This window comes from Oncorhynchus mykiss, chromosome 5, assembly GCF_057628025.1.
Source record: "Oncorhynchus mykiss isolate SJ-2025 chromosome 5, ASM5762802v1, whole genome shotgun sequence".
Classification (NCBI taxonomy): domain Eukaryota; kingdom Metazoa; phylum Chordata; class Actinopteri; order Salmoniformes; family Salmonidae; genus Oncorhynchus; species Oncorhynchus mykiss.
The window spans coordinates 49,348,194-49,362,860 of NC_143026.1; the positions used below are offsets into that span (position 1 = coordinate 49,348,194).

Sequence of the window (14,667 nt, forward strand, 5' to 3'; positions counted from 1 at the left end):
TCTCACTGGAGTCATGGCCCTGCCTCATGCTAGAACCTTCATGGGCATGGAAGTATGTGTGTGGGATAGGACTGTTCCTTCTCACTACATCTGACCTGACCTGACCTCGGGCCGAATTTCTCGCTCTTCCCTTATCCACGAACCACCTTATCAGTGACTGAAACCAGACTGTAGACCTTTGCCTCCCTCTTTAGGAGCCACGAGATTTAACAATACCATGTTTTGATCAAATGTAAACTTTCTGCACTCCCCCTTCCTCACTCAGTATCTTTCCATACACCTAGTTCTTATCCACTTTCCATTGACCCCAACATAGACATTCATTAGATATGTAAAGTAATCAATAAGTTCTCGTACAGTAACATGAATAAGTATATTTCAAGCTAGAACCCAACACTAGTTTGTGATTGGGTTTTGGCTTGCTGCCTATAACAGTGGTGATCCTACAAACTGTGTGATTCAGTCTAACTAACTATCTCAATGTGTGGATTGGTTGACTTTTAGCTGATTCCTCAACAACCTATTTTATTTGCATGGATTTTAACAGAATTGTTCCAAAATGGGTCTACCACTTTCTGCCACATGGGGAAACTGACTTTTTACAGATTGGCAGCAACCACGTTCAGAGACTATGGTGAGACATCCAATCCCATGTAGGAGCTGCACTATTGGCCAGCCAAATTACTAATGTGGAAACTGTCAGCTTATTGAGGAATATATGTCTGAGCTGGACGTCCAGGAGCAAATTAAGACATTGCAGAGTATCCTGGATAGGTCCCCCTCTGAGACCTTTTCCTCTTCTACTCCTCAGCCTGGTCATTGTGCCACTGCCTCACTACAATATTGCCACTCTCTGACTGGCCAAGGGCTGATCTCCCTAGTGAAGTCACCTCTCCCCTCACACCTGCCCTTCCCATCCTACCCCGACCTCCCATCCCAGGAGCCTGGACCCTCTCTTCATATTTCAAGACTGCATTAAGACATTGACTCGGAGACAGACCAAGCCCCGCTCAGATAGAAAGGATGGGAGGTAGTAAGCATTATCATCGTACTGTTGTCAGTTGTAATCTTTAACCCATTCATATGAACTCCACTCTTAGATCTGCTATTGTTAGCGCAAAAGATGAGTTCACTGTGGTCTGCTCACCCAGTGCTTTAAGTTCAAATGTGAATTCCATAAACTTGAACACCCCCAAATCACGTAGAGGGCTTGGACTGTTGCATGATAGCAATCAAAGCTCATGTATGTCCGTTTCTAACATTCCATCATTGGTTACTCTGAGAGTTCCTCGTATTGACATTGGCTGCAGCCTCAGGCCCTATGGTGTTAACCTTGGAAAAGCATTTCCAATATTTTTCCTTCCTCTATTACTATTAGGGATAGACCAAATGGTGCAGTTCTATGCAATCTTATAGTCATTACAACTATATCAATATCAACCATCAGACAGGGCCTGCAACCGCCTATTGAACCTAGCTTGTTTGAGTTGGATTTTAAAATTGTGACTTTAAAATTTGTAAAGGACTTGGGTTGATGCATCTGAACATTAGGAGCTTACTTCCTAAACTGGATTACACCAAGATCTGGGTTATGCAGACAAATCCGGATATTCTGGTATTGACTGAATTTTGGATCTCTCGGGACATTCTGGGCTCTGATATTAATATTGAGGTTTATCATCTGTTCAGTCCACTTGAAGTTTGCTAAAAGACAACTAAAGGACTCTCAGACTGAGAAACAAGATTCTCTGGTCTGATGAAACCAAGATTGAAGGCTTTGGCCTGAATGCCTAGTGTCTTGTCTTTAGGAAACTAGGCACCACTCATCACCTGGCCAATACCATCCCTACAGAGAAGCATGGTGGTGGCAACATGTTGTGGGGATGTTTTTCAGCGGCAGGGACTGGGAGACTAGTCAGGATCGAGGGAAAGATTAACAGTACAAAGTACAGAGAGATCCAGAGAACTCAGGACTTCAGACTGGGGTTAAGGTTCACCTTCCAAAAAGACAACGACCCTAAGCACACAGCCAAGACAATGCAGGAGTGGCTTCGGAACAAGTCCCTGAATGTCCTTGAGTTGCCCAGCCAGAGCCCGTACTTGAACCCGATCGAACATCTCTGGAGAGACCTGAAAAAAGCTGTGCAGTGACGCTCACCATCCAACCGGAGAGCTTAAAAGGATCTGCAGAGGTGTATGGGATAAACTCCCCATGTACAGTAGTGCCAAGCTTGTAGCTTGATACCCAAGAGGACTCGAGGCTGTAATCGCTGCGAAAGGTGCTTCAACAAAGTACTGTGTTTCTCCCATAATACTTTTTTTCCATACATTTGCAAAAATGTCTAAAAACCTGTTTTTGGTTTGTCATTATGGGGTATTGTGTTTAGATTGATGAGGGGGAAAAAGTATTTAATGCCTTTTAGAATAGAGCTGTAACAACATTTTGAAAAAGTGAAGGGTCTGATATATAGACAGTATCTATTGTGTTTAATGTGTATGATATATTGTATTCTACAGGGCACATTTGGAAAAGTGAAGGGTCTGATATATAAACAGTATCTATTGTGTTTAATGTGTATGTTATATTGTATTATAAAGGGCACATGTGTTTAATGTGTATGTTATATTCTATTATAAAGGGCACATTTGGAAAAGTGAAGGGTCTGATATATAAACAGTATATAATGTGTATGTTATATTATACATTTCATCTTTGTAGTTGTAAGTGGTAGGGGCTTGGTGCCTGTGAGCGAGTGGGAGTTGCACACAGAACAGAAGGAGCGAATGAGACGAGTCCATAAAGACAAACGCTCATATAAATGACAAAATATAAAAACATTGATACTTGCATTAACAGCATTTGGAACATCGCACTGAAACATACTATTAAATTAATTTGATATATTGCCCAGCCCGAGAGTCAAGAGACAGTGGTGAATTTTAAATTTTTTTTTTAGGCAAGTCAGTTAAGAACAAATTCTTATTTTCAATGACGGCCTAGGAACAGTGGGTTAACTGCCTGTTCAGGGGCAGAACGTCAGATTTGTACCTTGTCAGCTCGGGGGTTTGAACTTGCAAACTTCCGGTTACTAATCCAAAGCTCTAACCACTAGGCTACCCTGCCGAATGGAGGTTGTATACAGGGGATAGCAGTGTAGCAGGTTAGAGGCGGTGAAAGGGCCGGGTTAATGGGGTGTACGTTACCACGCGAGACAACGCCACTGGTTCCAATAAGCCAGTGCATGCATGAGATCAGGCTGGACAGAGACACAGAGAGATGATTATGGACGCATGCGGTCCCCAGTCGCACACAAGTACGTATTAAATACACACATTTAACCCCTTATTTTTATGACAAATATTCCTCATTTAAGTGATAACGCCAGAGAAGCCGGTGTTTGGAAGATATATTAGCACGGGTGTTGTTAGGCCCGAGATAAAGTCAAGTTGGCAAAAGGTAGTATTTTTAGGGCTGGCTCTTTCACCAAAGGCTATAGCCTACATGGCTCATATATTATATTTACAAAAGTGTGTACACCCCTTTCAGTGAAGGGAAATATTAATGCTACAGCATACAGTGACATTCTAGATGATTCTGTGCTTCCAACTTTGTGGCAAAGTTTGGGGAAGGCCCTTTCCTGTTTCAGCATGACAATGCCCCCGTGCACAAAGCGAAGTCAATACAGAAATGGTTTGTTGAGATTGGTGTGGAAGAACTTGACTGGCCTGCACAGAGCCCTGACCTCATCCCTATCTAACACATTTGGGATGAATTGGAACGCCGACTACGAGACAGGCCTAATTTCCCAACATCAGTGCCCGACCTCACTAATGCTCTTGCTGCCGAATGGAAGGAAGTCCCCGCCACAATGTTCCAAAATCTAGTGGAAAGCCTTCCCAGAAGGGTAGAGGCTGTTATAGCAGCAAAGGGGGGACCAACTCCATATTAATGCCTCCGATTTTGGAATTAGATGATCGATGAGCAGGTGGACATATACAGTGGGGATAACAAGTATTTGATACACTGCCGATTTTGCAGGTTTTCCTACTTACAAAGCATGTAGAGGTCTGTAATTTTTATCATAGGTACACTTCAACTGTGAAAGGCGGAATCTACAACAAAAATCCCGAAATTTTGCATTTTATTGCATGACATAAGCATTTGATCACCTACCAACCAGTAAGAATTCCGGCTCTCACAGACATGTTAGTTTTTCTTTAAGAAGCCCTCCTGTTCTCCACTCATTACCTGTATTAACTGCACCCGTTTGAACTCGTTACCTGTATAAAAGACACCTGTCCACACACTCAATCAAACAGACTCCAACCTCTCCACAATGGCCAAGACCAGGGAGCTGTGTAAGGACATCAGAAATAAAAGTGTAGACCTGCACAAGGCTGGGATGGGCTACAGGACAACAGGCAAGCAGCTTGGTGAGAAGGCAACAACTGTTGGCGCAATTATTCAAAAATGGAAGAAGTTCAAGATGACAGTCAATCACCCTAGGTCTGGGGCTCCATGCAAGATCTCACCTCGTGGGGCATCAATGATCATGAGGAAGGTGAGGGATCAGCCCAGAACTACCTGGTCAATGACTTGAAGAGAGCTGGGACCACAGTCTCAAAGAAAACCATTAGTAACACACTACGCCGTCATGGATTAAAATCCTGCAGCGCACGCAAGGTCCCCCTGCTCAAGCCAGCGCATGTCCAGGCCCGTCTGAAGTTTGCCAATGACCCTCTGGATGATCCAGAGGAGGAATGGGAGAAGGTCATGTGGTCTGATAAGACAAAAATAGAGCTTTTTGCTCTAAACTCCACTCGCCGTGTTTGGAGGAAGAAGGATGAGTACAACCCCAAGAACACCATCCCAACCGTGAAGCATGGAGGTGGAAACATCATTCTTTGGGGATGCTTTTCTGCAAAGGGCACAGGACGACTGCACCGTATTGAGGGGAGGATGGATGGGGCCATGTATTGCGAGATCTTGGCCAACAACCTCCTTCCCTCAGTAAGAGCATTGAAGATGGGTCGTGGCTGGGTCTTCCAGCATGACAACGACCCAAAACACACAGCCAGGGCAACTAAGGAGTGGCTCCGTAAGAAGCATCTCAAGGTCCTGGAGTGGCCTAGCCAGTCTCCAGACCTGAACCCAATAGAAAATCTTTGGATGGAGCTGAAAGTCCTTATTGCCCAACGACAGCCACGAAACCTGAAGGATCTGGAGAAGGTCTGTATGGAGGAGTGGGCCAAAATCCCTGCTGCAGTGTGTGCAAACCTGGTCAAGAACTAAAGGAAACGTATGATCTCTGTATCAAATATTAAGTTCTGCTTTTCTGATGTATCAAATACTTATGTCATGCAATAAAATGCAAATTAATTACTTAAAAATCATACAATGTGATTTTCTGGATTTTTGTTTCTCACTTGATTTCTTTGTCTCTCACAGTTGAAGTGTACCTATGATAAAAAATTACAGACCTCTACATGCTTTGTAAGTAGGAAAACCTGCAAAATCGGCAGTGTATCAAATACTTGTTCTCCCCACTGTACATTCGGTCATGTAGTGTATTATAAGACAGGTGTGCCATTTTAGCAATGAGCATGCTCCTGTAGCTTAAAAGAAGTAGTAGCATTGTGGCAAAGTTAAAGATGGCTGAAGGATGGGGTTGCCTTTCTGCATTTGTTTAGGCTACCCCAATGGGTTAATCATTAGCTAGTATAATGATACTCAATACCATAACAATACCACTGGGAAAAAACACCTTAAAGTCAAATATACAGCACGGTTACTGTATAAAACATGTGTTCAACTCTCCATGCAGGGAGCTAGGCCACTGGCTGTGCAGGCTTTTGATCCAGCCCTGCTCAAACACACCTGAGTCAGCTTAACAATGTCCTGTTGAGCCGTTGATTTGTAGAATCTGGTGTGTTAGAGTAGGGCTGGAACAAAAGCCTCCACACCCAGTAGCTCACCTGGTGCTATGCTATAACATTAGAACATTATTAGACAAAAAGTCTAATAAAATCAGGTATCAAATGGCAAAGCTTTGAAGCAAGATAGCTAAGTGGAAGGGCTCTAGACTGACTTTTTCCAGTGCCAGGTAAGACATGTTTGAAGTTAGGTATTTCATCTAATACCTTCATTTTTATTGAACCTTTAACTAGGCAGGCAAGTCAGTTAAGAACAAATTCTTATTTACAATGACGTCCTTCTCCAGCCAAACCCAGACGGGCCAATTGTGCACCGCCCTATGGGACTCACTGCCGGATGTGATAGCCTGGATTCGAACCAGGTACTATAGTGACGCCTCTTGCACTGAGATGCAGTGTCTTAGAATGCTGCGCCACTCGGGTTCACTTTGATGCATAACTCGTCAAAATAGGATCCAGAAAAATCTGATATATTTTTTGGCTGTATCGAAATGAATTTGCCTGCATGTTTTTTGTGCATATTGGCCTAGGCTATACTTATATGCTACATAATTTGCCAACTGAGGAAGTGGAACTCAAAACACATTAACTAGATAGCTAACTCTAAATAAGACATTGTTGCTAGAGAGCCATGCAATTGATCCAACAGTAAATGTAATATCCTACAAAAACATTCCATTTGTAGGCCATATTTAGGCCACTATGTATTTACCGCAAATGGGGAGGTCCGCTTCATTACGCTGGCATAGAGTGGGCAGCCGCTAGTGGGCCCTATGGATCATTTGTGCTTGATGTGTACAGCCAGTAATACACTTGTGCATAAAACACATTCTCCATTCAGGCTGTAAAGGCTTTCCTACTCAACCAGATTGAATGGCAAGAAGGTAGAGAAAACAGGGAAAATAGGCATACAGAAGTGTATTACAGGCTGTGCACATCAAGCCCATACGATAGTGGAGATCCATAGCGCCCACTAGCGACTGCCCAGGCTACCGCTGGGGCATCGTCTCAATTACAGTTGAAGACGGAAGTTCACATACACCTTAGCCAAATACATTTAAAAACTCAGTTTTTCACAATTCCTGACATTTAATCCAAGTAAAAAGTCCCTGTTTTCAGTCAGTTTGTATCACCACTTTACTTTAAGAATGTGAAATGTCAGAATAATAGTAGAGAGAATGATTTCTAACAGCTTTTATTTCTTTCATCACATTCCCAGTGGGTCAGAAGTTTACATACACTCACTTACTATTTGGTAGCATTGCCTTTAAATTGTTTAACTTGGGTCAAACATTTCAGGTAGAATCCACAAGCTTCCCACAATAAATTGGATTAATTTTGTCAGAGCTGATGTAACTGAGTCAGGTTTGTAGGCCTCCTTGCTCGCACACGCCTTTTCAGTTCTGCCCACACATTTTCTATAGGATTGAGGTCAGGGCTTTGTGATGGCCACTCCAATACCTTGACTTTGTTGTCCTTAAGCCATTTTCCACAACTTTGGAAGTATGCTTGGGGTCATTGTCCATTTGGAAGACCCATTTGCGACCAAGCTTTTACTGATGTCTTGAGATGTTGCTTCAATATATCCACATAATTTTCTTGCCTCATGATGCCATCTATTTTGTGAAGTGCACCAGTCCCTCCTGCAGCAAAGCACCCCCACAACATGATGCTGCCACTCCCGTGCTTCACGGTTGAGATGGTGTTCTTCGGCTTGCAAGCCTCCCCCTTTTTCCTCCAAACATAAGGATGGTCATTATGTTAAAACAGTACTATTTTTGTTTCATCAGACCAGAGGACATTTCTCCAAAAAGTATGAAGTTTGTCCCCATGTGCAGTTGCAAACAGTGGCCTGGCTTTTTTATGGCGATTTTGGAGCACTAGCTTCTTCCTTGCTGAGCGGCCTTTCAGGTTATGTTGATATAGGACTCGTTTTACTGTGGCTATAGATACTTTTGTACCCGTTTCCTCCAGCATCTTCACAAGGTCCATTGCTGTTGTTCTGGGATTGATTTGCACTTTTCGCACCAAAGTACGTTCATCTCTAGGAGACAGAACGGGTCTCCTTCCTGAGCGGTATGACGGCTGTGTGGTCCCATGTTGTTTATACTTGCGTGCTATTGTTTGTACAGATGAACGTGGTACCTTCAGGCGTTTGTAAATAGCTCCCAAGGATGAACCAGACTTGTGCAGGTCAACCATTTTTTTTCTCAGGTCTTGGCTGATTTCATTTGATTTTTCCATGATGTCAAGCAAAGAGGCACTGAGTTTGAAGGTAGGCCTTGAAATACATCCACAGGTACACCTCCAATTGACTCAAATTATGTCAACTAGCCTATCAGAAGCTTCTAAAGCCCAGACACCAAATAATGGTTTAAGCAGGAACGTTGTGTAGCCTAACTGCCAACATTACCAATGTAAGCAAAATTGCTTCGGTAAGAGGTCAATGTAGGTGTTGGTAATTTTTGGTTTATCGTTCCACCTCTAGTTAGTGTTGTCTATCAAATTTTATACAACTGGTGGGTCTAATCCTGAATGATGATTGGCTAAAAGCACATTCCAGAAGGTGTCTAATTCCACAAGTTACCACCAGCTAAATATATGATGTTAAAATGCCTATTTACTCTGTTCTATCTGACTGCGGCAATACACTGTCTCATCAGCCCAGGCAGGGAATGTATAAACTTGATATCCACTATAAAAAGCATCTCGACATCTCACATTTCTTTTAGACTAATATTTAGTTTTCAACAGCGATTTGTATAAACCTTGATTATTGAGTTTTAGCTGTCAGAGAAAAGCATCTAAAACAAAAATATTAACACAAAATGTAAAATGTTTGGACCCATATTTCATGAGCTGAAATAAAAGATCACAGAAATGTTCCTTATGCACAAAAAGCTTATTTATTTACAATTTTGTGCACAAATGCGTTTTACATCCCTGTGAGTGAGCATTTCTCCTTTGCCAAGATAATCCATCCACCTGACAGGTGTGGCATATCAATAAGTTTATTAAACAGCACGATCATTATATACATTACACATTACCTTGTGTTGGGGACAATAAAAGGCCACTAAAATGTGCAGTTTTGTCACACGACACAATGCCACAGATGTCTCAATTATTGATGGAGCGTGCAAATTGGCATCCTGTTTGCAGGAATGTCCACCACAGCTGTTGCCAGAGAATTTAATGTTAATTTCTCTACCATAATCCTCCAATGTCGTTTTAGAGAATTTTCTAGTACATCCATCCGGCCTCACAATTGCAGACCTCGTGTAATTCCGCCAGCCCAGGACCTCCACGTCTGGCGTCTTCACCTGTGGGATCGTCTAAGACCAGCCACCCAGACAGCTGATGAAACTGTGGGTTTGCACAAGAAAATAATTTCTGCACAAACTGTCAGAAACCGTCTCAGGGAAGCTCATCTGCGTGCTCTTCGTCCTTACCAGGGTCTCAACCTGACTGTAGTTCGACGTTGTAACCGACTACAGTGTGCAAATGATAACCTTCGATGGCCACTGGCACGCTGGAGAAGTGTGCTCTTCACGGATGAATCCCAGTTTCAACTGAACTGGGCAGATTAACGGTTTGCTGATGTCAACGTTGTGAACAGAGTGCACCCCATGGTGGCAGTGGGGTTATGGTATGGACAGGCATATGATATGGACAATGAACACAATTGCATTTTATCGATGGCAATTTCAATGCACAGAGATATCATGATGAGATCCTGAAGCCTGTTGTGGTGCCATTCATCCGCCACCATCACCTCATGTTTCAGTATGAAACCCATGTCGCAAGGATCTGTACACAATTCCTGGAAGCTGAAAATGTCCCAGTTCTTCCATAGCCTGCATACTCACCAGACATGTCACCCATTGAGCATGTTTGGGAATGTTCTGGATCGACGTGCGTGTACGACTGCATCGATCCATTGATTTCCTTATATGAACTGTAACTCTTGGAGATGTTGCGTTTATATTTGTGTAATTTCAAATATTGAGACAAGAAGAAGGGGAGGGCTGCATGTCAAAGATATAGGCAAGTCCCTCTCCAGAATGGCTCAGCTGTCTCCTGTCAATTCTTGCACATTCATTGTTTCATTATGTGAATTGTTCGCGTTCGATAAAACTGTTTAATCAATTCTCAATTACATAGGTCACCAGTAGTATATGTACCGTTAATCCATGTTACTTGGTTACATTTATTTCTGTTAATGCATGTATTAATTAGTCATTTACCATTCTCAATGGAAACACTGTTTACAGAGTTCACAACCTGCTACACTAGTGAGAAATAACCATATTTTACATGTCAATTTTTTAATTGTCTTTTGTTTGGAATGCTCCATGTGAGCAATGGGCATGTGTCTGGCTTCTCTGTCCTGATAATGTTGACGGAGCGCGCGTGCCTGGGCATGCATAGAAGTACCTGGCCTGCTGCACGGAAATGTAGGAAAGTGTTTTTTTTTTAACATCCATTGCGAATGATTTATTAAAACTATAGTTCCTCACAGTATGCCCCCCAAAGCCAATTCCTCCTTCGGCCGCCTTTCCTTCCAGTTCTCTGCTGCCAATGACTGGAACAAACTACAAAAATCCCTGAAGCTGGAGACTCATATCTCCCTTACTAGCTTTAACTACCAGCTGTCAGAGCAGCTCACAGATCACTGCACCTGTACATAGCCCACTTGTAAATAGCCCATCCAACTACCTCATCACCATATTGTTATTCATTTTATTTATTTTTCTCCTTTGCACCCCAGTACCACTACTTGCACACTCATCTTCTGCACATCTATCACCCCAGTGTTTAATTTGCCATACTGTAATAATTTCGCCACTATGGCCTATTTATTGCCTCACCCCCCTTATCCTACCTCATTTGCACACACTGTATATAGACTTTCTCTATTGTATTATTGACTGTATGTTTGTTTATTCCATGTGTAACTCTGTGTTGTTGTTTGTGTCACAATTCTTTATCTTGGCCAGGTCGCAGTTATAAATGAGAACTTGTTCTAGCCTACCTGGTTAAATAAAGGTGAAATAAAATGTAAAAAAATAAAAACCTATTTTAAAAATCTTTCCAACAATCTCCCTTCAATAATCACTCATCTTGAAAGAGCAACTATAGGCCTACTGCTGCATTGGCCTATAGGCTATGAGTTCCATGCACTAATTTCTTTAGCCGGCAATTGATCACGGTGTATCAATGTGTCCATATGGCTGAGGCTGGTGCTCTCACATTAGTTTAAATTTTAACTTTTAGATTTGTATAATTTTAATTCCCATTTTTATGATTAACCATGTAACAATGATTTTGAGAAATTAAAACGTTATGATTTAAATGAAACTGTTCCACGAAAATGCGCATTTGAAAATCATAACTGGCATGTAGAAATGGTAGGATAAATTGTAAGCTTCTCCAAATTTGAAACTCACGCGCCGCGCCGCCTATGAAGTGTTATTTTAATTGCCTCCGCGTTTCCATGGTCGGATTTTGCCTATAGGCTACTTTGAAGCAAGGTAAGACCTAACTTATAATATGAAATAATACATTCAGATTTTAAACAATTAAGTATGTTTTCAAAATGCATACTGCCTCCAGCTCACATTGTAAAGTAGTGTGTGAAGCGCTGACACTTGAATGGTGAATGGGAGTCGCACTTAAATGACTAGTTGAGAAATAAAAATAGTAGCTATTTTTAGTCGTGCACCGAAAAAAATTTAAACACAGGATTGTATTAAGAATTGTTGCGCAATGAATGGTCTTGCAAAAGCACATGTTTTACTCCAGCAACAAACCAGTAGAGGAATAGGCTCTGTATGCTGTGTGTGATAGTTGTGTTGGTAAATAAGATACATGTTCACTAACAAAAATACACACAGGCTAATTTCATTCCACTCAATTATGCAAATTAAACTATAGTCCAATAAACATGATGGTCAAAGGCATTTACATTGACTGGTATTTCCATCAATGAAGAAAAAGCAATATTTAGCATTTGCATTGGGATTTTATTTATCCTGGTCATTTTGGCCAACAAAAGTTTTATTTATCGGCTTCTTATATAATTTTTGGGGCCAAAAGCAATTGGCAGCTAATGAAAACCTGAGACACACACACTAGCAGAAGCTGTAGTCATTTCCACTTACAGGTACAAGCTTCCAGTAACATTTGGAGGGAGACTAAGTATTCAAGAGACAGGGGGTGAGGAGTTTAGGGAGACAAACAGCAAGAGCAGCAGACAGTTCAAAGGTCAGATGCAGTGACAGGAAGAGATCAGGTCCACACTTCATGGTTAGACTATGGGTCGCATCTCAAAATAACACTATTAGCCTGTATAGTGAACTACTTTTATTGGCTAAGGTCTAAAGTAGTGCACTATATTGGGAGAATAGGGTCTCTAAGAAGGTTCAAATCAAACATTTAGAGTTGATCGTAACAGGCCAATACAGGGACCAGAAAAATACAGGCTGACATGGAAATGCTCATGTTAATTATAACATCAACCTAAAATGTAGTGTTTCACCCAGGTTTTTTTATTTGGCGGGGTGCTGTAACTAGAGGCCCCAGAAACAGTATCCAGGGCTGCTAACACCAACATTTCCTGTTACAAACAATTAAAGGCACACATTGTTTTAGGGAGAGGGTAGAGGTAGGTAGGGAGCCCGTCCGCGCCTTAGCAATGGTATGTGAACACTGAGGGATGGTAATAAGACATTGAAGAGAGAGAAAGTGTATTATAAGACAGGTGTGCCATTTTAGCAATGAGCATGCTCCTGTAGCTTAAAAGAAGTAGTAGCATTGTGGCAAAGTTAAAGATGGCTGAAGGATGGGGTTGCCTTTCTGCATTTGTTTAGGCTACCCCAATGGGTTAATCATTAGCTAGTATAATGATACTCAATACCATAACAATACCACTGGGAAAAAACACCTTAAAGTCAAATATACAGCACGGTTACTGTATAAAACATGTGTTCAACTCTCCATGCAGGGAGCTAGGCCACTGGCTGTGCAGGCTTTTGATCCAGCCCTGCTCAAACACACCTGAGTCAGCTTAACAATGTCCTGTTGAGCCGTTGATTTGTAGAATCTGGTGTGTTAGAGTAGGGCTGGAACAAAAGCCTCCACACCCAGTAGCTCACCTGGTGCTATGCTATAACATTAGAACATTATTAGACAAAAAGTCTAATAAAATCAGGTATCAAATGGCAAAGCTTTGAAGCAAGATAGCTAAGTGGAAGGGCTCTAGACTGACTTTTTCCAGTGCCAGGTAAGACATGTTTGAAGTTAGGTATTTCATCTAATACCTTCATTTTTATTGAACCTTTAACTAGGCAGGCAAGTCAGTTAAGAACAAATTCTTATTTACAATGACGTCCTTCTCCAGCCAAACCCAGACGGGCCAATTGTGCACCGCCCTATGGGACTCACTGCCGGATGTGATAGCCTGGATTCGAACCAGGTACTATAGTGACGCCTCTTGCACTGAGATGCAGTGTCTTAGAATGCTGCGCCACTCGGGTTCACTTTGATGCATAACTCGTCAAAATAGGATCCAGAAAAATCTGATATATTTTTTGGCTGTATCGAAATGAATTTGCCTGCATGTTTTTTGTGCATATTGGCCTAGGCTATACTTATATGCTACATAATTTGCCAACTGAGGAAGTGGAACTCAAAACACATTAACTAGATAGCTAACTCTAAATAAGACATTGTTGCTAGAGAGCCATGCAATTGATCCAACAGTAAATGTAATATCCTACAAAAACATTCCATTTGTAGGCCATATTTAGGCCACTATGTATTTACCGCAAATGGGGAGGTCCGCTTCATTACGCTGGCATAGAGTGGGCAGCCGCTAGTGGGCCCTATGGATCATTTGTGCTTGATGTGTACAGCCAGTAATACACTTGTGCATAAAACACATTCTCCATTCAGGCTGTAAAGGCTTTCCTACTCAACCAGATTGAATGGCAAGAAGGTAGAGAAAACAGGGAAAATAGGCATACAGAAGTGTATTACAGGCTGTGCACATCAAGCCCATACGATAGTGGAGATCCATAGCGCCCACTAGCGACTGCCCAGGCTACCGCTGGGGCATCGTCTCAATTACAGTTGAAGACGGAAGTTCACATACACCTTAGCCAAATACATTTAAAAACTCAGTTTTTCACAATTCCTGACATTTAATCCAAGTAAAAAGTCCCTGTTTTCAGTCAGTTTGTATCACCACTTTACTTTAAGAATGTGAAATGTCAGAATAATAGTAGAGAGAATGATTTCTAACAGCTTTTATTTCTTTCATCACATTCCCAGTGGGTCAGAAGTTTACATACACTCACTTACTATTTGGTAGCATTGCCTTTAAATTGTTTAACTTGGGTCAAACATTTCAGGTAGAATCCACAAGCTTCCCACAATAAATTGGATTAATTTTGTCAGAGCTGATGTAACTGAGTCAGGTTTGTAGGCCTCCTTGCTCGCACACGCCTTTTCAGTTCTGCCCACACATTTTCTATAGGATTGAGGTCAGGGCTTTGTGATGGCCACTCCAATACCTTGACTTTGTTGTCCTTAAGCCATTTTCCACAACTTTGGAAGTATGCTTGGGGTCATTGTCCATTTGGAAGACCCATTTGCGACCAAGCTTTTACTGATGTCTTGAGATGTTGCTTCAATATATCCACATAATTTTCTTGCCTCATGATGCCATCT

At 41.8% G+C, this 14,667-nt stretch overlaps 1 protein-coding gene and 1 long non-coding RNA gene across 6 annotated transcripts in view; one reads left to right on the top strand and one right to left on the bottom strand.

Moving 5' to 3' along the window:
* Positions 1–14,667, bottom strand: part of LOC110523989 (calmodulin-regulated spectrin-associated protein 1-B) — a 117,318-nt gene that overhangs the window by 47,386 nt on the left and 55,265 nt on the right. The window lies entirely within an intron of this gene.
* On the top strand, positions 522–932 carry LOC149983491 (uncharacterized). The gene is made up of 2 exons (XR_016496104.1): positions 522–634; positions 812–932. It is a non-coding gene; the product is annotated as an uncharacterized LOC149983491 (long non-coding RNA).